Source organism: Schistocerca serialis, chromosome 2, assembly GCF_023864345.2.
Source record: "Schistocerca serialis cubense isolate TAMUIC-IGC-003099 chromosome 2, iqSchSeri2.2, whole genome shotgun sequence".
Classification (NCBI taxonomy): domain Eukaryota; kingdom Metazoa; phylum Arthropoda; class Insecta; order Orthoptera; family Acrididae; genus Schistocerca; species Schistocerca serialis.
The window spans coordinates 335,132,525-335,160,195 of NC_064639.1; the positions used below are offsets into that span (position 1 = coordinate 335,132,525).

A 27,671-nucleotide genomic window follows, 5' to 3' on the forward strand; every position below is an offset into this window, starting at 1 on the left:
AACAGAGAGAGGGGCGTTTCTCAAAATCTTCGTGTATGAAATTCACGATTTTCCGTATCCCATAAAGAATTAAATGTATTTTACGTTGTGTAAAAAATTGACATCCGCGATATTTGTTGATGATTCGTTAGACTGGTTTGATGCAGCCCGCCACGAATTTCTCTTCTATGAGCCGGCCGCTGTGACCGAGCGGTTCTATGCGCTTCAGTCCGCAACCGCGCGACAGCTACGGTCGCAGGTTCGAATCCTGCCTCGGGCATGGATGTGTGTGATGTTCTTAGGTTAGTTAGGTTTAAGTAGTGATACGTTCTAGGCGACTGATGACCTCAGATGTTGTCCCATAGTTCTCAGAGCAATTTGATCCATTTTTCTCTTTTATGCTAAACCTCTTCATTTAAGATATTACACCAGAGTCAGTCACTTTACAAGACGTTACACTGCGTTTAACTAGTTTCCTGTTGCACTCTTTGCCCGGTACACCTGCCGTCCAGAACACCAGAAATATGTAAAATGATTATAATATAAGTTTTCGTAAATCGTTACGCCTGACTTTTCACGTTAGATTTCAAAATTGTTGATAGTCCTAACAATATCTTAACGAACGTTGAAAGTCAGTAAAATTTTATTACACCATCGCACTCTCTTTTAATGACTATAAATATTGTTCCTTGTAAGGGAAAAAATCTTAGACACAAAAAAATAGGTAAACACACTGTACTTTACAAAACGCAGCGCAGACTTAAAAGACTAATGCCAAAAACTTAGATATCACACGTCCTACTGGAGACTAATGAACAATTAACAAGTAGGCTCAACTCATACTAACATTAAGAGGCACCGCCTTTATAGACGAAAATTTACTTACGAGCAAAAACTTTGAAAATACTCTTCGTAACAAAACATGTGAAAATTGCTCTTTTCAGTTTATGGCGATAAATTTAACCGTGACAGATAAATTATATCTTTGAGCGTTTAGTCTGAGATCATTTGCGTTTAGTCTGATATCATCCGCAACTGCTACCGAGTATTGGAGATTTCATTTGATGCGGATTGTTTTTCTCTCAATACAGATATAAGAAAAAACTTTATCCCTCTTTATTTATAATACGCTGTAACTAAGATCGTATCGAAATATTTTCGTTTATTATAAAAATGTGTCTCCTTAATTCGGAATATCTGGGAATTGTTAGCTGGTCGTAACGTATCACAGCGATAAAGCAACCTCTGATTATCTGCCATCACTTTCAGTAACTACGGAAAAGAATCACATAAACAAACGTTGGCTTCTTAAACAAAACTAATTTCCCAATTAAGAGTGACTTCAATTCTTGTCCGTTAACTATTTTTCTTTTTATGCAATCGTTAATTATGTAATTATCTTTGCTTCCCTGCTTTATGATAACAGGAAATATACGACAAACTGACTTTTCATAACCAAGGATATGAATACTCATTACTCGGCATTAATCAGTTATAATCAGTTACTTTCATTATATAGTTTCTCTGCCGTAACGAAATTAACTCATCAATAATGGTCACTTGCTTGGCAAAAGTGAAATTACTAAACATCTTTTTTTCTTAGTAAAATTAAGTTTACGAAGTACGCAGTAACAAAATATTGCGACCAGATACAAGAGCTGTTACTGTCTAGGGAAATGAACAATCAATGCAAATTCTTTATTTTAGTTAACTCTTCTGCAACGCGCATAGCTTTCTTTATTTGGACTTAAGATTTTTCTATACACTCAAACATAGGCTTGTACGACTGCCAGCAACAAAACTAGTAATTTCCCCTGCAAACGACAAGGAAACACACAAAAAAAAGAAAAATCCAACGTGACACTACCTACTTGATCCTTGAATCTTACACAATTAAACAAAGCTCTGCCTCTTCAGACGATGGCAATTCGCGACCCATTACAGTTTCTAAAATGAAATCTGGTCACTCGTCTTTAATGATCAGTCAAGTCTCAGTTTTGCTACGTGCTGCTCGTTCGATGGTTCCTCTTTACTTAGTTTTAGCTTTAAACAACGGTTAAGGGTAGGATCAACTCAAACTGTTGTGGGCAGAGTCAGTATTAACAAGCCAAGTATTTACTGTCGTAATCTCCTAGCGCCAACACATTCAACAATACTCATTCCAGTCGATATCTCTCTCGAGGCACCAAAAACCCTCCAATTCTACACAAAAGAAGAACTACAACCCCTTACCTTTGAAAGTGCTCTCAGATAACTTGCAGGATGATACTGACAGAATCCGCATAATTTCTGATACAATCAGTTACCCCGTGACCAGCACCAAAACGAAGACTTGATTACTAGGGTTCCTTCCACGTGACACGTAAACGATGAGTCATTACCTCCTCGCGCAAAATACTATTGACTAATAGATATGTCCACTGCCGTGTGGCTAGAGCCCCGGCGGGTAGGCCGTTCGCCTGGTGCAAGTCTTTCGAGTTGAAGCCACTTCGGTGACTTGCGTGTCGAAATATATCCATTACAAGTACTAAACAATGCGTAGGAGCAAATAATACCAGTGGACTGCCTATCCCTCTCAAGTAAAAGTCATTTGCAAGCATCATTGCGAACAAACACGTAATGCCACCTCGAATTTTGAGAATGATTTCATTACTATTGTCAGCCTTTGGCGAGATCTAGCGGCGGTCATCTATTCCGCAGTGTCGTTACTTCTCTGGTTTCTGCGACGACCAGTGGTTGCCTCGCTGCTTTTTCGCGCTTTAATCTCCTTTTGGCCTCCAATAAATCCTATATCTACTTGCTACAACAAACATAATATATAATACATACATTTTTGCGTACACAAACCTTGTTTCCAGACACATTTCGCTGTGGCAGAACGGTTATAGGCTCTTGAGTCCCAAACAGCGCTGCTGCTACGGTCGCAGGTTCGAATCCTGCCTCGGGCATGAATGTGTGTGATGTCCCTAGGTTAGTTTGGTTCAAGTAGTTCTAAGTCTAGGGGACTGATGACCTCAGATGTTAAGTCCCATACTGCTTAGAGCCGTTTGAAAAAGACACATTTGCACACGGATGCCGAACAAGAGTAAAGAAAAACTTACACCGTGCCCATGCATAACACACACTTGCACCGTATATCCTCAGTTATTAGTTCGATATATTCCAATCTCTGTCTTCCCCTACAGCTTTATCCTCTACACTCTACAGCTCCATGTAGTATCACAGGACTTATTCTCGGATGTCTTAATACAGGACGAACATAAATAAAATCCACAAACTGCAGGGACGGATTCCTAACTGGAAATAGAGGAAAAAAGGTCCTATGTACAATTGTCCGGAAATATATCTTTGCCTCGGGAGATGGCGCTGACGAATGCAAGTTTCTCTGACCACATGCCGTGTGCTCCTTTTGTGTTGCAGATGATAGAGGCAGCAGCTGTTGTCATACAGGATACACATAATCGCACTTAAGCTCACACCATGTTGGCGGGCCACTTGCCTGGAGCCGGTACTGGAGTTTGTCTCAATATCCTATAGAATCCGGTGCTCCAAACCTGGTGTAACCAAGGCCAAAAAGGGCTTGAAATGTTGTGCGATGGGGTTGGTGTCTGTGAGGGCACTTGTTTTGTTACAGCCGTGCTGTCCCTCTACCGTTTCCATCCGCTTAGACATTCATAAACACCATCTCGGCTTGTTCCAGACATGAATACCATACCATTTCGTTGCTCACCGTACGCTGCGTCAATCACAAGGCCTGCAACACACAAGGAACACACGGCCCGTGGTCGGAGGAACTTACATTCGTCATCGCCATCTACCGTGGCAACGATGCATTTCCGAACACACGTTCATAGGACACTTTTTCCTCCATTTCTAGTCAGGAATCCGTCCCTATAGTTTGTCGGTTTTATTAACGTTCAGGGACTGTGCGGCTGGTCCCGGCGGAGGTTGGAGTCCTCCCTCGGGCATGGGTATGTGCGTTTGGCCTTAGGATAATTTAGGTTCAGTAGCGTGTAAGCTTAGGGACTGATGACCTTAGCAGTTACGTCCCATAAGATTTCACACACATTTGGACATTAATGTTCAGCCTGTGCATGTTATGCTATACCGTACGTTTCTTATTTCGTAGATCCTGAGGAGACCCAGTCTTTAATGACCTCATTGTCGACGGGACATTAAACCCAATCTTCTTCCCCTTCTTTGCAGAGACCCTCCTGACTCCTGGTCTTATCATTCCACCTAATTTCCGACACCTTCTATCGCAGCAGATCTCAAACTGTTCGATTCTTTTCTTTTTCGGTTTTCCTGCAGTCCATAATTCACTAACACACAATGTTACTCTTTACGTTACTCATAACTACCGCGTCAGTTCAAAAACCGTGACTGGGTTAAAATAAAACAAGAGAGAGAGAGAAGTTAAAACAGTGGTTTTAATGCTTTTGGTGTTCTATGTAGTCTCTCGCACTGGGTACACTTGAAACCGCCAACTTGCGTGTCAGATCGGCTTGAATGTCGACTATGTCGTCAAAGCGTTGACCATTAATATGATTTTCTGCACTTTGTCGTTTTGTTGAAGGTTCTTATTGATAATAAAAAGTCTGGTCAACCATGGTGATTAGTTCCAGAACAGAGCTGTCCGCGTTTTGAATTTCAGTCAAGTCGCGGCTGGCGTGAATGCTTGTTGTTTTTGGTCAGCAGTCATGGTGTATGGGACAAATTTAAAACATACGTTGCTCGATTTCGGATGGTGAGACAACATTGCTGACACACTAAAGCCTCATGGCGACTGCTGAGCAATATCTCCTCACAACTGACTGGTTTTAGCCTTTCTTTTGCTTACAGTTGTTACTTCAACTTTCGACAGTAGTTACTGCGCGGACGTCGCTCATATACCAAAATAATATTAGAGCCGGAACTATTGGACAGATGGTGTATATTCTCAGAAATTTGTTCCTCAAATTAAATCTTTGTTTGATACGAATATACTTCTTTTGACTATACGCCTGTGCTGGTCTGGTTTTTATGTCCTCCTAACAGATTTCCTTCAGTTCTTCTACTAAGTGTCTACTGTTAACCTCGTATCTGCTACTCTTCATTATTTTCGTCTTTCTTAGGTTTACTCTCAATCCATATTCGGTACCCGTTACACTGTCCACTCCATTGAACAGATCCTGTAACTCTTTCTCATTTTCACTGCGGATAACTGTGTCATCAACAAATCTTCTCGTAGAGATCCTTTCACCCAAAATCTTAATCTCTCTTTCCCTCACGGCTTTTTCGGTACAGGGATTGAACAGTAGGAGAGAAAAGCTACATTCTTGCCATGTATTGCTTTTATCGGAGCATCTCGGTGTTGGTTTCCCATTCTTCTTGTCCCCACTTGGTTCATGCAACTACTGTATATTAACTGTCGTGCCTTATAGTTTACTAGAATTTCGAACATCTTGTACCATTTAACTTAATCGAACGCTTCTTCTAGGTCGACAAACGATATAAATATTTCTTCTTTTTTCTTAAATCTTGCTTATATCATCATCTGCAATATCAGAGCTGAAACACAAAGGAATTAAATACATTAACTGCCAGTGGGCACTGATCTATTTCAATGGGGCAAGCTAGAAATTTATGCCGGACTGGGATTCAAACCCGGGTCCCCTGCTAACTAGGCGGATGCGCTGACCAGTAGCTATCCAGACACAGTGGTCACCACAATCGCACTGACTACCCTAGTACGCCTCCCATTAGACCACAATTCTCAACTTATACCACACACAACTGATGTAGTGCCCCTGCCCATTAATCTCATTACTTGCAGCATCTCACCGAGTCGCGTACGAGACGCAGACGCACACACACACACACACATATATATATATATATATATATATAAAGTGACTTGAAGAAGGGAGATTCCTAGATAGCTGTTTATATCTGCCATGTCTCCCTTTTTATGCAGTGGATGAATTAGGGCGCATTTCCAATCTTCTGGTAGTTTTTCTGTCTGCCAAATGTCTGTGATGATTTGAGTGAGTTCTTTGAGGGAATTTGGTCCAAGATTTTTAAGTAGTTCTGCAGCGATATTATCTTCTCCGGTTGCCTTGTTGTTTTTCAGTCTATGAATATGTCTTTGGATCTCCTCTAGTGTAGGTGGTGGGGATTCTGGATTTGTGTAGATAGCAGTTCTTCAACCTTGTCTTAGACAAAGTCATCCGAGAATGGGAAAAAGAACTGAAGAATCAAAATTACTGGAAGCCTATACAACTAGGAAGATCTAAAGATGGTATTAAAATTTCATGCTTGGCATTTGCAGATGACGTGGCCATTCTAGCAGAAAACGAGACTACGGCAATTAAACAGATAGACACTCTCAAAGAACGCGCCGAAAAAGTTGGGCTACAAATTTCCTTCCAAAAAACCAAATTCATCTGCTCAAAATTTGAAACTCAAAAACTGACTACAAAATATGGACAAATTGAGAGAGTTCCATTCTTTAAATACTTAGGCGAGGTCCTAGAACCCACAGAGGGAGAGAAAACTGCACAAAAAGTTCGACTGCAAAAACTGAAAAGAGCATACTGGAAAACCCTACAAAACATCTACAATAAAAAGTGTCTCTCCATTCACTCAAAAATACGACACTACAATACAGTAATCAAGCCCGAAGCACTATATGCCAGCGAAACACTCACACTCCATAGAAAAGGCGACCTGGAAGGCATCCTGAAAGAGGAACGCAGAATTATCTGAAAGATTCTTGGCCCAAAAAGAACGGAAGATGGATACAGGTTACAGTCTCGGAAAACTACAGAAAAATTATCTAACCTCGCCGCAGACATCCGGAAAAGAAGACTAAGATTTTACGGTCATATCCACAGACTCCCAACACCCAGACTCTCCCACAAAATTTTAATATACATTGAAGAATTGAAAACCATACCCTGGATACAAGAAACCAAAACAGATTTAGCAAATGCACAAATAAATTCTTCAGAAGTTATAAACAGAAATGTATACAGGCAAAAAATCAATAGTAGGAAAGTACAACCCGAGAATGAAGTTTGCAAGAGACAGGGGACAAAATGGACAGAGGATAGAAAGAGAATTCATGGGGAAAGAATGAGAGAAGTTTGGAGAATTAAAAAATTGAATCGGAAAAGCTTTGCGTGATCCGTATGGGTCCAATCGCACATAATAATATATATATATATATATATATATATATATATATATATATATATACAATCTTTACGGAAGCCAAACTGCTCGTCATCTAACAGCTACTCGATTTTCATTTGTTATCTTCGGTACGTTATTATTACCACACCTTTGATGCCTGAGCTGTTAAACTGATCGTGCGACAGTTTCCGCATCTAACTGTCCTTGCTATCTTCGAGTTTGCCTGGATGATGGTATGTCTTCATTCTCATAGATTCTACTCACCAGTTTGAATAATCGTTTGATTGCAACTTCCCCAGTGATTTCAGAAACTCTAAAGGACTGTTTCTACCCCTTTTGCCTTAATAGACCACAAGTATTTCAGTGCCCTAGCTCTGCATTTCCTACGTCATCCGCATTCAGTCCGACTTTGTCTTCTGACATGTTATCAAACAACTCCTCCTGTGGTCATCTATTTTGCTTGGAAATTAAGCTATAAATTAAAATAACGATCCCTGCCTCCCAATTCTCGTGTGCCCACGCTACGAAAGCGAAACGGAAATTACTTAACATTGCTTCTTCTGTACAGGACTAATTTTGGGCCACGCAAATTTTAAGACAACGACTTTCAAACTATAATTGTTGGTGGTCATCAAGATGGTAGTGACAACTAGATAAACTCCTTGGTTTAAGATGAACGGCAGGAGCGCAGGGCTACATTCCTGGAAAGTACGAGTAGATGGCAGCACGCGAGGTCTGAGAGCGACCACATAACAAAATTCTCCGAAACGTAAGTTCTCGCTATGGAGAAGAGGTACCACGCCTGTTTGTCCAGGGAGACAATAGAAAACCACAAGCATGAAAACAGCCTCAACAAGAAAAAGAAAGGCCGTAAATGACAGTATCCTGGATTCCCGTGCTGAAGCGAACGACCATTGCAGTTAGCAAGGGAAGAAACACAGCGCTAATGAGCAGTGAAAAACTCCCGGACGTTGCTGCGACAGATACATATAGGGTGTACGGAAATTGCCTTTACGAACTTCTAGGACTTGCAGAGAGGGTGAGTAAATAACATTTTGAATAGGAACCCGTGCCCGGAAACATCATCCTATGACGCTGCAGAGCGTCGAAGTTATAGGATTGGTTGGTTTTGGGGAAAGAGACCAAACAGCGAGGTCATCGGTCTCATCGGATTAGGGAAGGACAGGGAAGGAAGTCGGCCGTGCCCTTTCAGAGGAACCATCCCGGCATTTGCCTGGAGCGATTTAGGAAAATCACGGAAAACCTAAATCAGGATGGCCGGACGCGGGATTGAACCGTCGTCCTCCCGAATGCGAGTCCAGTGTGCTAACCACTGCGCCACCTCGCTCGGTGAAGTTATAGGAGCCGGCGCCTGTACGTATATGTATATACAGAGTGATTTCGTAATGATACTACAATGATGATGGAGAAGGAAATGTATTAATCTGAAGTGAAGGTCCCTGTACCGGAAACGAACGAGTCGAAAGTTACAACGGGAAACCGTTCTGATATCTCTGACAGCGGAATACATGTACCGGTACTGTACTCTCAGAGATGGCAGTATGGACCAAAACGAAAAAAAAATGGTTAGTAAACATGGGCTCCAAAATGCTTAGCTTAAAAGCTATGAGCATTTTTTCGATACATGAAATGTGTTTCGCACTAGCGAAAATGAGCAAATGCATGTAGCTTCACAGGTATGCATTTTAGAGCACATGTTTATTGGTTATTTTTTCTTCTTTTGAGCCATACCTCCATCTCTGAAAGTTGCATACGTTGCAGTCTTAGCAACAACAGTGCTAGTACGTGTATTCCACTGTCAGAGAAATCAGAAGGATTTTCAGTTGTAATTTTCGTCTCATTCGTGCCCGGCACGGTACACTTACTTCAAATTGACTGATTTATCCGTCTCCACCATCCTTGAAAGTTTGTATCATCATCACGGAATCACCTTTTAACGCTCTGTAGCATCGTTGGATTACGTTTCTGGACATGGGTTCCGATTCAAAATAGTATGTGCTCACTCCCCTCTACAGGTCCTAGAGGTCTATAACGAGAATTTCCGAACACCCTGTATAATCTTCGGCCGCGAGCTCGACTCCAGTCCGCTACCAGCAATGCAGGACGAAGCTTTCACAATGACGGCCAATTGTGTTGTCGAGACGTCAAAGAAATCTCGTCAGACAAACGTCGATCGAAGAGCCAATTGGCAACGTTCCAACAACTGGCTAGGAAAGCCTCAAAAGTATTGTAAGGCAAGCTGTGTTTCACAAGATCGACGCTTTTCCTGAATCCATGCTGATTGGTTTAGAAGTCTGTTTCTCTCCGGGAACATCAAAATATTTGAGCGTAGAATATGCTCGTCTATCAAGTGGCGGTAGGCTTTCTGATGGGCTACATTAACAATTTATGACATCAAAAAGCGATTTTCAATTAGAGAGAATTAATTATTTTATATGAATGTATGGTGTCTGTTCTCCCGGACATGTCCGACAAAGCAGACGCCGTACAGTCATAAAACTGAAAGCCTCGATGGGTACTGAATCCACCACCTACATTGCGGAAGCACAACTATGTTCGATCTCTTGCGGAAATCTCCAAGTATCGAGTATGGGAGACATTGTCAGGGACTGCAGATAGGTGACGCTAAGTGGGAATGTGAGTCGGCAGAGGCGTGCCGAGACAATCCGCGGAACTGCGATAAGCTCTGTGTCCGTATGGCGCAGGGTTAAGCAGGAAACTCCCGGGTTCGAGTTCCGGTCCGGCATATATTTTCACTGGCACGCATGTTGACTCGTCGCCGCCGATTCCGCATATTATCACGATGCAGCTGACGTCAGCAATTCCTTCCCTTCCCTTTCCTTTCCCTTCTCCATTTAACTTACATAAAAAATTATTTTGTGTGATCTGTACGCCGGAACAGGTACGGGGCTTCACAGCATCACGTGTATAAGAAACTGAGTATGGTTGAAATGGCGCAGCACCGCCACCTTGCGTTGTTAGCGAGACCCGAACTATACATACGAGGTGTGGCTAGAAAAAAACCGGACTAGTACTGGTGAAACAATAAAACGAATGCAATAAGGCTGAAAGTCGCGTGGCCTGTCACGTGACTCTCGCTCCGCCTACTGCTCGAGTTTCATCTGCCTCCTGCACTCAGTCTGCCCGTGGCGTCTGTTTTAAGTAGTTGACGTTTTGTCTGTGCGTCGGAAAATGTTGAGTGTACAGAAAGAACAGCGTGTTAACATCAAATTTTGTTTCAAACTAGGAAAATCTGCAAGTGAAACGTTTGTAATGTTACAACAAGTGTACGGCGATGATTGTTTATCGCGAACACAAGTGTTTGAGTGGTTTAAACGATTTAAAGATGGCCGCGAAGACACCAGTGATGACACTCGCACTGGCAGGCCATTGTCAGCAAAAACTGATGCAAACATTGAAAAAAATCGGTAAACTTGTTCGACAAGATCGCCGTTTAACAGTCAGAGCAGTGTCTGAGTTAACAGGAGTTGACAAGGAAAGTGTTAGGCAGATTCTTCATGGAAGTTTCAACATGAACAAAGTGTGTTCAAAAATGGTTCCAAAGTGTCTCACAATTGAACAGAAGGAACGCCGAAGAATGATTTGTTCTGACATCCTGGAAAACATTGAAAGTGATCCCACCTTCTTACAAAATGTTATTACTTGCGATGAATCGTGGTTTTTTACTTACGATCCCGAAACTAAACGACAATCGATGCATTGGAAAACTCCTGGTTCTCCACGACAAAAAAATGCACGAATGTCAAAATCGAAATTCAAGGCAATGATGATTGTTTTTTTTTTTTTTTTTTTGACATCAGAGGGATTGTGCACATTGATTGGGTACCAGAGGGACAAACAGTGAATCAGCATTACTACATTAGCGTCCTGGCTACCCTACGTGAGCGAGTACGGAGAAAACGGAACGATTTGTGGAGAAAAAAGTCATGGATCCTTCACCAAGACAATGCCCCAGCTCACAGTGCGTTGTCAGTGAAGACGTTTTTGGCAAAACACAACATTCCCATCTTAGATCATCCACCCTACTCACCTGATTTGGCCCCCTGTGACATTTTTCTTTTCCCTAAAGTCAAGTCAGCTTTGAAAGGAACTAAATTTGAGACTGTTGAAGCAGTAAAAGAAAAAGCGACGGAAGTAATGTATGGACTTACCGAAAATGATCTGCAGCATTGCTATGAACAGTGGAAAATTCGTATGGAGCGCTGTAGAGACCGAGGAGGAGAGTACATTGAAGGAGATAACATGAAATTGTAAATAATTGTAAATAAATGTTTTTTCCAGCATCAGTCCGGTTTTTTTCTAGCCGCACCTCGTAGGTCCTCTTTCTTCCTCCTCGCTCTTGTCGGCACCTTTCACGTTCGAATGCCGCAGCATGCACCCGGGTCGCGCAGGTGCCTTCCGAGCGAGCGAACACGGAGAGGGGCCGAGCGCTGCTCGATAGTATCTCAGCGGCTCGTTTGATGCGGCAGCAACAAGTGTTCGTGACGCAGCCGAATCGGGAGCAAGTGGGAAAAGTTTTCATCCGCGGCACTAACAAACAACAAAGGAGAGGAGGTCTCCCTCCGGTAATTGGCCGCAGTCTGTGTGTCTGCGTGTACGTACATGTGTGTGTGTGTGTGTGTGTGTGTGTGTGTGTGGAGACTCGCGGCCGGACCGGGGCGTCTATTGCTTGTAATCAGCGCGGCGCGGTGCCGATAATTCAATCAGTGGCCCGCAGGCGCCGTAATGGATGAACAGTTTGGAGAAGGCCATTACGTTTACGACACTGGTTTCCCCATCCGTAATGACGGCCGGCCAGGTGCAAGTTAAATTAAGCAAGCCGGGGCGCTCGGAATCACTTTGTTCTCATCCGACCGCAGCGCACCACGCAACGAGGGCTATCAACACAGCTATTACGGGCCGGTACTTACCGCCTGATTTATGCAATTACGACCGACTCGCGCTGCCCGCCCCCGAGTCATCCTCCACAGCCGCCGTCGCCGCCGCCTCCGTCCATTCATAATAGCGGCGATGCCCGGCGTATTTCCGAGCGTGGCAGTTCCAATTACCCAGCGTAGCTCGTAATTTGCGACGGCGGCTGCAGCCTTATATGCGTTCCCCCCGAGCACTCGTCGCCTCCCCTTGTGCTCGCACCGTCACCCCGTGCAAGTGCGCATAAAGAGGCTGTTACCGAAGCGACTTCCCTGCTCGTACGTTCACGTGTGTTCGTCTCACAATGGGGTTGGACACTTCGTACTGGGCAAAAAGCGCTGTTTTCAGGTCTACATCTACACCTACGAGAGAAAGTCAACAAGTAAGGAAGAGAATGAACCCTTTCCTCTGCAGCTTTTTTCTAAATTGTTATTCCATCCCCTCTCGCTCCATGTGGGTGGGGGAGTGGGCTGTCAGCAGTACAGTTCTTCACTCTCCAGCCAAGCGAAATAAAAATGCTATAATGAGAAATGAAATGAATAGAATAGAGTAGAAAATGAAAAATCAAGGACGCACTGTTAAAATAAAAATATATTGGGTGACAATTAATAAAACCGACCAACTGCAGGAACGGATTCCTGACTGGAAATACAGGAAGAAAGGTCCTATGGACATGCGTCCAGCAATGTACGGTGTGCGTGCAACGACAACAAATCGTCCCGGAACACAGTACAGAGTTGCCACGCAGCCGCGTCACAAGAGACGTTCATAGTGGCCTCCGTGGGATTGCAGTTGACAGGAGCAGTAGTAAAATGCTCAAATGTGCGTGAAATCTTATGGGACTTAACTGCTAAGGTCATCAGTCCCTAAGCTTACACACTACTTAACCTAAATTAGCCTAAGGACAAACACACACACCCATAACCGAGGGAGGGCTCGAACCTCCGCCGGGACCAGCCGCACAGTCCATGACTGCAGCGCCGCGGACCGCTTGGCTAATCCCGCGCAGCAGTTGTCATGCAGGGTACCAATAATCGCACTTTGGCTCACACCTTGTTGGCGGGCCACTTGCCACGAGCTTCTACTAGTGTTCGTTTCAAAATCTGTAGAACCCGGTCCACTAACTCTGGTGTACGCACATTCCGACGCCTCCTTACCGTTCGTCCGTCTGAAGGGACCCATGATCAGACAAACGTCCAAAAAGAGTTTTAAATGTTGTATGATGAGTTTGGTGTCTGTGAGGGTACTTCTTTGGTGTAGCTGTGCTGCCTCTGGACCATTTCCATCTGCTTAGCCGTACACAAACACCATCACGGCTTGTTCCCGACATGAATACCGGACCAATCTGCTGATTTCAGTACGCTGCGTCAATCACACAGTCTGCAATACACTAGCAACACAAGGCACGTGGTCAGAGGAACTCTCAATCGTCAGCGCCGTCTACAGTGGCAACGATGCATTTCCGAACACATTTTCATACGACATTTTTTCCTCCATTTCCAGTCAGGAATCCGTCCCTGCAGTTTGTCGATTTTATTAATGTTCACTCTTTATAGATTCTAAAAATATATTGCAGGAAAATGAAAGTCTTCTGATAAAAACAGTGAAGTACTGCACTGTCAAAAACTGAAGGAGCTACACAGGGTGAGAAGTATAGTCGGAGGAGAGACTGTGCTCCATAGGGTTGATGCGTGTGGGTAAGAAGATAAGGGTCTGTTAGGTAAGAAAACTATGCAGATGATAGATAGGAGTTGAGGTAGATAGTGGGAAATACAGTCGTTAGGAAAGACAGACGGTGAGTGGTATTGTGTTGTGTGGACGGGGCAGTGGTTACAAGAGGAAAAGAATGGGGATAGGTGGAGAGAGAAAAGGTGAAGTGAACACTGATGTGGAAGATGGGCGAACATGAATCACAGTTGGTAGAAGGGATAAATCGGTGCGGATATCAATGTCTGACGGAGGGTTTCTGTTAAAGTTGCGATGGGATAGGAGATGCTTCGCTTGTAGGTGTAGAGACGGAGGGATGTGAATGAAGGCGCGGCGTCATAGCAGTGTTGGCGAGCAGAGGAGAGACAATTGGGCGATTGGAATCTAGTTTGCGGATAGTATAGGAGATGCAGAGGTGTTCAGTGTGGTTGAGAAGGGATGGGAATTTGATGAGATGTGGGGGAAGGTAAACGGATGCGGAAAGAGAGACGGACTGCACGGCGTTTCAAGATTTGGGTGGTCTCACTGAGCTACGGTGGGGCGGAGATCCCTGCAACATTTGTATAGCAGAGTATGTGTCTGCAGTCCAATGTGCGATCGTTTGAAACTTACTGGCAGATGAAAACTGTGCTGTATGTTCTTTGTGTTTGTCCCATGATAGGGTTCATTCATGATTTAGTATTTAATGTTGCTGTATTTTTTCATTGACGATAAGACGCTTATTGTAAAAAACAGATGTAATGTGGTAAGGCATATTTACGATGTTTTGTGTTTTGTAAACGCTGTGTCCTGGTATATTAGATCTTTGAAATCAACGCCATCTCGTGCCAAGCTGCAGTTATCGTTTACTACTTCCAGTTTGGCTTGTGACGTCCAAAAGCAGGTCATTTTAAAACAAGCTTAACGGCAATTGCATACGAGAATGAACATTTTTATTGTGTTACTCACTTGGATGAGGCTTCCTAAGCATATTGTAAGTACTTATTCTCAATCTGTACTTCGTTCTCGATATTACGTTGGTCTTGAAGTATTTGCGTTTAAGCTTTTCTAATTTTGTCTTTTGTGTTAATTTTGGCAACAGTTTTCTAATGATGATTAATCGAAACACGTCTTAAACAAAGTACTTAGCGATCAAGACGTTTCCAAGGTACTACTGCATGCCAGGTCTGAATGGTCGCTTATCTTCAAAATAAATGACTTCATCAGTCAAATTGGAGATTAAAACTGTGGGCAGGACGGGGACTCAAACCTGGAACATCGCCTGTGGTAGGCAATGTTGCTACCGAATGAACTATTCTGCCTGACAAAACGTGATACACCGAGGAGGGGCTTACGTGTCAAATCAGAAAGGAAACGGAAGAGTAAAGTTTCCGAAGTTCGAACAGCCAGTATTACTCAGTCAGGTGAAAGTTTCTACAGTCTATAACAGGGAAGCGTAAACATTTCAACACCGTTACTCGCGTAAGTGGACAGTAATCGACTTCTGCTTCAAGCTGATACAGAGTCCTCGGCACTCCTGAGTTCGCTGGTGGATTCAGCGGATTCATCTCCGGATTACATAGACACTAGAAGTCATGGTAACGGCCTGAGATCTGAGTAATAAAGGGAATAACCTTCAATAGTTTTATTGCATCTAACGATACCACGCATGTCATCTGTCTGCATCCTGACAAAACAGTAGGGGTTTCCAGTCGGCAGTGGGCGACCACTAAAAAGGGACAGAGGAAACTAAATGGAACCTCACGAGTTGGGAGGGTTAATAGATATGTTATTTCTGTGATTAAAATCAAACCAAATTTACACAGAACGTGGCAGTATGAGCCCACTTATCAGAATCACTTTGCACAACCTCTGGGCTGGATGTATGCAATGATTCGGTAGGGAAGAGTACTATAAAGCCGTTGTATCTCCTACTAAGGCAAAAAGACCAATTAATGTTGTAGCTGGTCCTAGATATGTTTGATACTGGCACTGCAACGGGGTTGACATCCGCGCTGATCACACAGAAGTTTTATTGGAAACAGATCTTGGGATCTGGTTCCCATAGCACTGCCTCAAAATCACGCAGGAAGTTTATAGTAACTTTAGTCAAGTGTGGGCGAATTTCATCCTGTTGAAAAGTCACAGCACGATGTGCCGTCTGATCACATCCTACTTACTTCAAAGATTGACTTATGGGGAAGTTCGAGGAAACAAACAAATGTAAACAAAACCCATACCCAATACTTGAAATTTAAAGCTCTTCTTCTAGAGGAAGAAGGTATAACGAATTTATGTCAACAAAGACTCACACGCGAAACTCAAGACAGTATTCAAGGAGAATTGGCAAAGATTAAAATCAGCAAATGAAAATAATTAACGAGGTACTTACGAAAAGTGAAGCACCAAACAGGAAGTCTGAAAATATAGAATAAGAAAATAGCCAACAATTTTAGAAAAAAATTCTTATAATGCCTATTTACAAAGACGGTCGATTGAAGCCTGGGAAATATATGAACAGAAAAAAATAAAACAAAAAATTTAATAAAACGATAGTCTAGTGAATCCTGGGAAAATTATCTCCTAAAGTTGAACATGAAGAAGACAGAATATAGCGCGTAAACTTGTGAAACATGTGAATAAAACAGGGAAAGATATTGCAAACATTAATATAATAACAAAAAAATCAATGGATAAATAGAAATATGTGGTTTGATGGCTCAAAAGTGAAGTATGTGCACTTTGTCGTCTTCGATAGTATGAAACTGATTGCTTCTACTCAACGGTCTTTGCTTTCCATATTTAGGGAGGTGGAAGTATTGACCAATACAAGAAAAAATATCTGTAAACAAGGGGTCTAAAATCCATATTTTAAGTGCTATGAGCACTTGTTCATCTTCGCTAATGTAAACACATCCCTGATACTGAATAAATGGTTACAGCTCACAACATATACATTTTAGATCCCATGTTAACTAGACTTTTTTTTTTGGTCCATAATACCTCCTCCAAACATATTAAAAGCAAAGCTCTTGCAGTAGGAGAGGTATGTCTCATAGTATCCAAGATGAACAAGATGAACAAATGCTCGTATCTCTTAAGGTATGCCCTTTACAGTCGTTGTTCACTAGACTTTTTTTCTTGTTTTGGTGTAAGGATCCTGTCCCTAAAATGTATCGGTGTTTCTCTGGGGCACTCTGTATAAAAACTGATAACGATATCGTAGACCGAACAGACATGAAATAATTGTAAGCAATATTCAATGTGTCAAAAAGTAGGAAAGCTACTGGCCTAGTTGGAATTATCGCTGAATTAATCAAATACGATCATTTTAGAATTTAGGTTTCTCCATATTTTAAAATATGTGGTGGAAGAACATTCCGTACCTGAAGAATGGAGCACATCTCAAGTCAATTCTATATTTTAAAAAGGCAACAGGAAAGACAAAGGAAATTATAGAGGAATACGTTTACTAAAAGCATGATATAAAATTAACTGGAAAATTTTTAATCAGAGGTTACGATCTATAATGTCAGAAGAACAATCGGGCTTCAGAAAGGGACTATGTAACATTGATATGTTTATAAACCAGACAAATTATTGAAAGACGTAAAAAGACGCCTTTTGTGGAAGGCATGCGAAATCAAAGATATTCCTAAATGCCTTATTAATAGCATAAAGAGCCTATATGTAAATCAGAAAATAATTATAAGTTCAGGTTCTAAAATTGTGGGTGAAATGCTAATAAATCAGGGTGCATTGTATCACCCACTTTATTTAATTTACATACTGACGACCTATTTACAAAGAGGAAAGACAAAAAAGCAGTTAGGAACTTTAATAGCATCTAACATACCATTAAATAACCTGTTATATGCTGATGACCAGATACTTATACAGGAAACAGAAGAGCAGTGTATAGATTCAGCCTAAACGTAGCATACTATGACTTAACACAACTACAAATAAGACAAAGTTAATGGCTTACAAAGAAAAGAATCCAGTCAGATCGAAAATAATAAAGGAGAAATCTTTAGGACGAGCATCTGACTTCAGTTATAAAGCATGTGATATTATTTTTTAATACGACAAAGACGTTCAGAGAAAGGTTAATAAATATCCAGCAATATGCTGAACAATAGGAAGAACACCAGGAAGGAAAAGAAGAAAAGAAACACAAATGAAATTCTGTAAAGTTATGGTTGTACTTACTCTTGTATAAGGTTTCGAATCACGAAGCGCAACAAAAAATTGAGGGATCACATATGTAGTCAGCAAAATGAAGCTCTTGAGATGTGTAAGGGGCTGTAACGAAATGAATAAAATAAGGAATGAAACAATAAGACATGATTTTAAAACATTTTAATTTAATAACAAGGTAGAAGAGAATAGAATGAAATGGAAGGATTATATCGACAGAATGATAAAAGATAGACTGCCAACATAGAAAATAAATTATCGGGCGAATGGAAAGAGAGGATTAAGTAGACATCATAAGAGATGGGTGGATGACAGGGACTATAACAGGTGACTATAACACCTAATCCTTGGACTGAGATGATGACGATACTGTGGCACGAGAGGTAACAGGTAAGGACACATGATGCACGCGATGTACCGTTTATCCGTCAGAGTTCCTTTAACCACTATCAGCCGTGACCTGAAGTCGTGATCGACGGCTCCCCACTCAATGCCAGCAAGGGTTACACCGCAGTGCCTCTTCAAAACGTTGGAAGATGAGACATCTCCCCAGGCCGCCGCCACACTCACCGACGACGCTCATGCAGTGGTACGAAACCGCGATACATGGCTGAGCACAATGCGACGTCACGCCTCAGTAGTCCATGTTTCCCAGTGACAGCGCAACACAAAACGCAGTCATTAGTGTTGTGCCGTTAACGGCAGCATGCGCACGGGACGGTAATTCCCAGCCCAGCTGCTGCCAGTCTCTAACGCACAGTGCGGGTCGACACAGAATATCGCAGGTAGTCTAGTACTTGTTCCCAGATGGAAAGTGCAGCGATATGAGGGGGCTATGACGTGCTTGGTGCACAATACCGTGGTTGCGATGGCCAGACGTGATCGACTGGAACACACGACGTTTATGCCTGCTCTAACGTTGCCATGCCGTCCAACATCGGGCCGCTGTCAGCAACCGAGTGCCCGAAAAAATCTAGATATTGCACAGTTAGAGCAGCCGGCCAAATACAGACTCTCCTTCCAAGCCCCATCAAACGCTGATGACTCACACAAGTACGCGGCATCTCCGAGTCCTTCAACAGCTGACGCTGTTCACGCCACTTGGAGGGTGGCAATTATTGAACTATATTTTAAAAAAAAACGTAAATTAGTTAGAAATACAGCGTACACACACATTATTCAACATGCGAACGTCACTACAGATATTCGAATTTAGGTTGTGACATGTTCGATATGCCTGCTATCATTTGCAATGATGTGGCGCAGACGAATAGAGAAATTCTGCATGACCCGCTGAAGTATCGGCACATCGAAGCTGTCGATATCCTCCTGAATGGCTGCTTTCAGCTCAGCAATTGTTTTGGGGTTATCGCTAAACACCTTGTCTTTAATATAGCCCCTCAAAAAGGGGTCCCATGTGTTCAGAGAATTTAGCGGCCAATCACAGCCCTTGCTAGTGGCCTGTGAATACCCCAGAGCTAGAATGCGGTACCCAAAGTGCTGCTCCAGGACATCAAATACTCTCCTGCTTCCATGGTCTAGGCTCCGTCTTGCATGAACCACATCTTGTCAAAATCTGCGTCACTTCGGATAGTGGTGATGAAATCATCGTCCGAAATCTTCACGCACTGTGGTAGTCACAGCGCCGTCAAGGAATATTGCATCGACATCCGTGACAGGACATTGAGCATCACACAGTCAGCCGTTGAGGGTGAAGAGACTTCTCCATCGCGAAATGTAGATTCTCAATTCCACCCCCCCACCCCCACCCCCAAAATGCTCTAATTTTGCTTATTGACGAACCCATCACGTGGAAATGGCCGACAATAAGGCGCGTGCGCATGCGAATACTAATACCCATAAAGCCCCGCGGCCAATCGTGCAGTTTGAACGTCCTAACGGACAGACGGGACCAACGGTGTGGAGGGACTGCAGTTCTGATCAAAAAATGCATTCGTCACCACCAAGAACATTTACCCCAACTCCAGACTTTAGTGGCCACGGCAGTAACAATCCACACGACGCTCGGAAACATTAACTGTATTGCGGCTTACCTTAGCCCAAAGAAGCCTCTCCACCCAGATCTTTATGCCGTTACAGAGGGTTACGACAAGATCCTCCTTGGAGGGGATCTTAATAGTAAACATGTTGCCTGGAATTCCCGTTAGACTAACCCAAAAGGACATATGTTGTTTGCACTGGCTGAGAATTTACATGTTTCCGTCCATGGCCCACGGGAATCGACGAGGATACCTTACGTCCAGACACAAGACCCTGATGTTCTAGACATCGCCATAATCAAGAACATCAACCCGAATCTCCATCTGCGGACGCTGGATGATCCTTCGTCGGACCACAGACCGGTGTTAGGTCTCATACAGAGGGCTACTTTGCAACTTCCACTGCCGACGACAAGAACTTACGACTGGCAGCAGTTCCAAACGTACCTCAACAACAATGTGCGACCAACCCAGGTTGTTACTACCAGAGAAGCGATTGATGTGGCAGTCGCAGTACTCACGAAGAAGATTAACAGTGCGAAACAACGAGCACTCACGGAGCGCCTGCAACCGGAAGTCAATTAAGACGAGTTTCCACCACCACTGCAGGAACCTAAGACAAGGCGCAATCGATTTCGGAAACGATGGGTCCGTTACCGCCATCCGGATGATAGACGGGAGACTCACAGACTAACCCGAGAATTCCAGCGGAAGGTTCAGGACTGCAAGCAACACACGTGGGAACTCCGAATGGACAACTTTCTATTACGCACCAAAGATGAATGGCGAATAGTTAAAAGTCTCAGACAGCAACAGCCCCCCAAAAGGGCAATTCGAGGACCCCATGGCCTCTTGTACAACTCACTGGCGCAGGCGGAGCTATATGTGGCTACATACCAACAACAGATGACTACGCCCCCCACGGAGGATGTAGATTATGCACTCCACGGTGCAGGGGAGGGCACCGCGGCGTAATGGGAAGCTATTCGGAACGGCCCAACTAACACTATGCCCCGGCTGACTACGCCGGAGGAAATTCGGAGGATTATCAAGTATAGTAAACACACCTCACCTGGAACAGATAGACTCAGCAATACGGAATTGAAACACCTACCGAGAAAGCCTATTGTGCTTCTCACCCGGATAGTGAACAGCTGCCTCAGGACTGGATACTTCCCAGGGTCATGGAAGATTGCCAGAATAGTGCCAATACCAAAACCGGGAAAGGATCTCTCACACCCTGACAGCTACAGACCCATAAGTTTACTGCCGACGCTGGGAAAGGTACTGGAACGTGTCCGACTGAAACGCATGCTGGACATCCTTGTGGCACACATCATCGTCCGACCGGAGCAGAGTTACAACTATTACGCATCACGGAATCTATCCAAGACAATTTCAACAAGAAAAAACATACCATTTGAGTCTTTCTCGATGTAGAGAAGGCTTACGATAAAGTATGGCGACGCAACTTGATCGTCAAGCTCCGACGTACCACTCCCCTACCAGACTGCCATTTAAAACTTCTCGACAAGTTTATTCAGGATCGCAGATTATATGTTCGCATTGATGACAAGAATTCAACAACACGGCCTGTCCTTGAAGGACTTCCACAAGGATCGGTCATATCTCCACTGCTGTTTAATTTATACATTAACGACCTCCCGACGATGCCACATGTTACTGCCTGTTTCTATGCCGACGACACAGCGCTCCTGACTGCAGGCACCAGAATGGACCACTTCGTCACACGGATGCAGCGCCAACTAGATTTAGTGGACCACTGGACCCACAGGAACAAAATAAGGGTCAATGCAGAGAAAACCTAAGTTATTGTCTTCACACGTCGGAGACCCATCGTCAATGAACGCCTACGGGTATCAGACCAGCCACTCCCCTGGGCAACAACTGTAAAATACCTTGGAGTGCATCTGTACGCCAAACTGCTGTATAATCATCACATTATGGAGAAGAAGACGTCTGGCCTCAAAATGCTGGGAGCTCTTCTCCCATTTCTGAAGAACTCGTACCTCAGCCAACGCACGAAACTCCAGCTGTACCACGCCACAGTTGAACCATCTATTTTGTATGGATCGACCTCTTGGGGTACTACGTGTGCCACTAACTACAAGAAGTTACAGGTTGTACAAAGCATATGCCTACGATGGATCACTGGTGCCCAATGGTGGATCCGGAATCATGATATTCATCGAGCCTTAAGCGAATCATACCTCTCAGACAAGGTCAAGGAGAAGGCTCGAACCTTATTTCGGAAGTTGGACATGATACGCGACAGTACAAAATGGTTCAAATGCCTCTGAGCACTATGGGACTTAACATCTATGGTCATCAGTCCCCTAGAACTTAGAACTACTTAAAGCTAACTAACCTAAGGACATCACACACATCCATGCCCGAGGCAGAATTCGAACCTGCGACCGTGGCAGTCACGCGGTTCCAGTCTGAAGCGCCTAAAACCGCACGGCCACACCGGCCGGCACGCGACAGTACACCACAACTCACCACAATAGGTACGGTAGAACCCTTACGCAACCACAAATATAAAATACCGAAGGCCATAGTATTTGAGCCTCGGTAAATGTTATCCCTACGTAATTCTCCATAATTTAAGGACATAAAGTCCTTTAGCACTTCTACAGACATGTTTCCACACACACACACCAAAAGCAGCGAGTTAAACGACCCTTCTTTGTGCCCAAACTAAAGCTGAAAGAAGAATAAATAAATAAAGGGAAAATTTTTTCCCTTTCCATTCCCTACAGAAGTAAAAATCAACGAAGTTGATCCGACTTCAGCACCACACACACACACCCACACACACACACACACACACACACACACACACACACAAAGCGTCATAACAGGCTCTGCGTGTGTGTTAACACTACGTCATTAGGGCTTCTACTCTCGGTAGATTTTATATATCACCAGATTGATATGCTGTGTGTAGCCCTGCAGATCCCATAAAATATCTATGTATGATCGTATCTTATTATCTATAAGATCAGACAGATGTACATTTTTTCCGTAGTTCTAATGAAATTTGCATTTGCTTTTCAATATGTCGTATATGTGACCAGGCAAATGTGCGGTTGTGTAGGTCTGCAGCTTTCATAAGTTTTGTATATGTTTATGTGATACAGTAGTCTCTAGAGTTATGTACAAGCCTGTTATGACGCGAGCTGTGACATTCATTGGCGCCTCTTCTGCTAGCGCCATCTCACGACACGGCCTGTAGTGTAAGAACAGAGCCGGAGTTCCAGTAGTACCTAGCTTGCGCTTGTATGTGATGGATACACTTAACATTTATGTCATCTCTCTTGGACGCCTATGTGCTACTTACGACAATTTTGTAAGGCCTGCGTGTTATAGGCAACTATTAATATCACCATTGTTTGCCTTGATGTTGTAACCTGTACGTGTCCTAAGGAATGTAACTAAATTTATATGCATACATATTACGTAAGTGGAATCCAAGCCCACTTTTATAGTGTTTTCTGTCCTCCCTAGATCCGATGATTGCGGCTTTAGTTTCGCCGAAACCGGTAATCATGGAATAAAAAGAATTCCTGCGATTTTGGCTACCAGTTTATTGTTTTACTATTTCCTCTGTTTTACGCTTTGGAGGAAAAACTTTTGCACAGACATCAAGACACATCGATAGCTTCATAAAGACGAAGGACGGACGCACCCAAGTTTAATGCACACTAACAGGTGCTCGGATACTTTTGAACAGACAGTATATTCTTATTTTTACAGCTCTTATGTTAGTACCGAGCGGAAAAAATACTTCGTATTAATATGAGTCATAGATCTGAAAATGGTGCACAATGGAACGCGTTACGAGCTGGATATAAAATAAACAATTCCATTGTGACTCATACGTAAAATTTCATGAAATGCATAGAAAATGTAGCAGATCTCCTCAAAGACGTTATGTTACAAGTGAACAAGACAAAGGTCGTAGAAGAATATAGTAATAAATCCTGCCATTGCTTTCCCTTGGCTTCTTTAGAGCTAACAAGTGCTACCTGCCGTTTCGAAATTTCTCGAAAATTACCATCGAAGGTATAATTACAAAGCTTTTGTAGTCCATTTCCTCAGACAGAAGGCGATGCTGGACTGCCTTTACGAAGTATGTATTAGAAGGGTTAATTGTTGCCCTTTCTATTAAGTGAAGCTCAGCACATGCGTTTTAATGTTTACAACTAGAAAGTTTCATTAACTCAGCAATGAAAGGTCAAGTACAAGACCATAAAAAGAGTTCATCAAGAGGGCTTGTTTTGCATTTAAATTGCAAATACAATACCGTTAAAGTGTAATTAGCGTAGCTGTATGATACCCTTGCGTAGTAACATTTATGAGATTCTCAAACTGTCTCTAAATTACTTGGACATTAATTCACGTGATAATTTTCACTTAGAAAGAACTGCAGTAATTGCGTGCCCTTTTAATGACTAACTTGTGGCCGCTGTATCGTGTGTTACCGTGCGACATAAGAATATAGTATTCTCACCGTAAACTGAGAGCAATACCCATACGGTAAAGTAGCGCACTACTTATTGAAGCTGTTGGTCCGATATTTCGTATAGTTAAGAAACATTAGGTTTGTCCATGTTGCGTAGAAGCACCTGCACAGTCTGATCAAAAGTATCCGGATATTTTTAGTGGACACTAACAGAGATTTTGTCGACCCCTTGTGAATTCTGATGGGGACTCTTTCACTGAGGTGTTAGAATGTCTGTGAAGGAATGACAGCCCATTATTCCTTAACAGTGGAAACAGGAGAGGGCAGCGATGCTGGAAACTGGAGTCTGGAGCGATGTCGACGCTGTGACTCATCCTAAAGGTCTTGCATTGGGATGAGATAGGGACACTGGGCAGGAAATCCATTTCAGGAATGTTGTTCTCCACAGACCATTGCGTCACAGACGCTGCTTTATGTCAGGCTGCATTGCCATCTTTTCGGAAAGTCCCTTTACTGTAAGCAGCACACCATCCTGCAAAATACACTCCTGGAAATGGAAAAAAGAACACATTGACACCGGTGTGTCAGACCCACCATACTTGCTCCGGACACTGCGAGAGGGCTGTACAAGCAATGATCACACGCACGGCACAGCGGACACACCAGGAACAGCGGTGTTGGCCGTCGAATGGCGCTAGCTGCGCAGCATTTGTGCACCGCCGCCGTCAGTGTCAGCCAGTTTGCCGTGGCATACGGAGCTCCATCGCAGTCTTTAACACTGGTAGCATGCCACGACAGCGTGGACGTGAACCGTATGTGCAGTTGACGGACTTTGAGCGAGGGCGTATAGTGGGCATGCGGGAGGCCGGGTGGACGTACCGCCGAATTGCTCAACACGTGGGGCGTGAGGTCTCCACAGTACATCGATGTTGTCGCCAGTGGTCGGCGGAAGGTGCACGTGCCCGTCGACCTGGGACCGGACCGCAGCAACGCACGGATGCACGCCAAGACCGTAGGATCCTACGCAGTGCCGTAGGGGACCGCACCACCACTTCCCAGCAAATTAGGGACACTGTTGCTCCTGGGGTATCGGCGAGGACCATTCGCAACCGTCTCCATGAAGCTGGGCTACGGTCCCGCACACCGTTAGGCCGTCTTCCGCTCACGCCCCAACATCGTGCAGCCCGCCTCCAGTGGTGTCGCGACAGGCGTGAATGGAGGGACGAATGGAGACGTGTCGTCTTCAGCGATGAGAGTCGCTTCTGCCTTGGTGCCAATGATGGTCGTATGCGTGTTTGGCGCCGTGCAGGTGAGCGCCACAATCAGGACTGCATACGACCGAGGCACACAGGGCCAACACCCGGCATCATGGTGTGGGGAGCGATCTCCTACACTGGCCGTACACCACTGGTGATCGTCGAGGGGACACTGAATAGTGCACGGTACATCCAAACCGTCATCGAACCCATCGTTCTACCATTCCTAGACCGGCAAGGGAACTTGCTGTTCCAACAGGACAATGCACGTCCGCATGTATCCCGTGCCACCCAACGTGCTCTAGAAGGTGTAAGTCAACTACCCTGGCCAGCAAGATCTCCGGATCTGTCCCCCATTGAGCATGTTTGGGACTGGATGAAGCGTCGTCTCACGCGGTCTGCACGTCCAGCACGAACGCTGGTCCAACTGAGGCGCCAGGTGGAAATGGCATGGCAAGCCGTTCCACAGGACTACATCCAGCATCTCTACGATCGTCTCCATGGGAGAATAGCAGCCTGCATTGCTGCGAAAGGTGGATATACACTGTACTAGTGCCGACATTGTGCATGCTCTGTTGCCTGTGTCTATGTGCCTGTGGTTCTGTCAGTGTGATCATGTGATGTATCTGACCCCAGGAATGTGTCAATAAAGTTTCCCCTTCCTGGGACAATGAATTCACGGTGTTCTTATTTCAATTTCCAGGAGTGTATGTTCGTATCTTTCCGCATATAGTGTTTTCGTATGTGCAGTAGGGGACCCACACCGTAACCACGAAAAATACTCCCCCTAGCGTAATTCACTGTTCCGGTACAATGCTACAGGGATGTACTGAAAACTTCGCAAGCCCGTATCAGGCGGAAACGAGCACTTGTCCGTAAAACAGGCTAGATGCTGCATCACGATAATGCACGGCAACCTGTAGCGAATGTTGTTACTGAATATTCTGCAAAAATCAATGTGAAATTGTAACCTCCCCCTTATTAATCGGCCTATCCTGCTTGCGATATAAAATATGACAGTGGATTGCGTGTATACCTAATGGAATTTTTATAATTGCATAATGCTATCTTTCCTCATGAAGTAATACCGAAAAGTAGGGGGAAAGTGTACAACCGATCTTTCTTATAGAAAAGTCTACTAAAACTAAAAAAGTAATTAAACCGAACAGGGCTACAATTTGGAAAAATGAAAGTTTTTTGTGTATTCACTCACAAACAACACTGGACAGAAAAGGGGTACCACTGATCACTAATGAACGAAAATGAAATAATTACAGTCGCCAGCCCACTAGGGCGATTTACATCCAAAACACTGACGCGGGAAGTGAAGGTTGTCACGATTTTTGACACAAATTTTAAGTGAGTATGTAATGATAAAGAAAACTGAGAAGTCACTTTTACGTTACGTTAAGATTGTCATTAAATTTTGAAAAGGGCAATCGAGTAATGATTTGAAAATATGCACTTAAACTGTATGTTAGTTTGAAATCGTTACGTGAACATTGACATTCAGGGACCTCAACATAACGTCATCAAAGAAATTTAGAGAGAGGTAAGCTCTTTTTACTTTGCAGTTACTTCATTTTCAAATTGTATTTCATATTATTGTCTCAACAACTGAACCTTTTTTACTGACTTGAACAGAATTAAGTACTAGAATACATACCAAGCCAAACAGCCATGTGCTCCAAGCTATACGTAAAATAAATAAAACTTCCGCACTCTTAATTTGTGCATTTTCTTTAGATTTGGATTTTTTCCTGTGATAGATTCTCAAACTTCATTTAGCATATAAGGAAAAAAGGGAACAAGGACCTTGCTTGGTAACAATGTCTAGAGGCAATGAAGACACAATCGCCCTGAATTTAACTGATTATTATTTAAATAAAGTTCATTAATGAAATCACGTTCAGTTGTGCTGCTGGGTTAGCC

General features: G+C 43.5%; 1 protein-coding gene across 1 annotated transcript in view; it reads left to right on the forward strand.

Annotated features, from left to right (window-relative positions):
* LOC126455959 (protein NDNF) overlaps nucleotides 1-27,671 on the forward strand; it is a 396,783-nt gene that overhangs the window by 179,716 nt on the left and 189,396 nt on the right. The gene's annotated exons all lie outside the window — the stretch shown is intronic.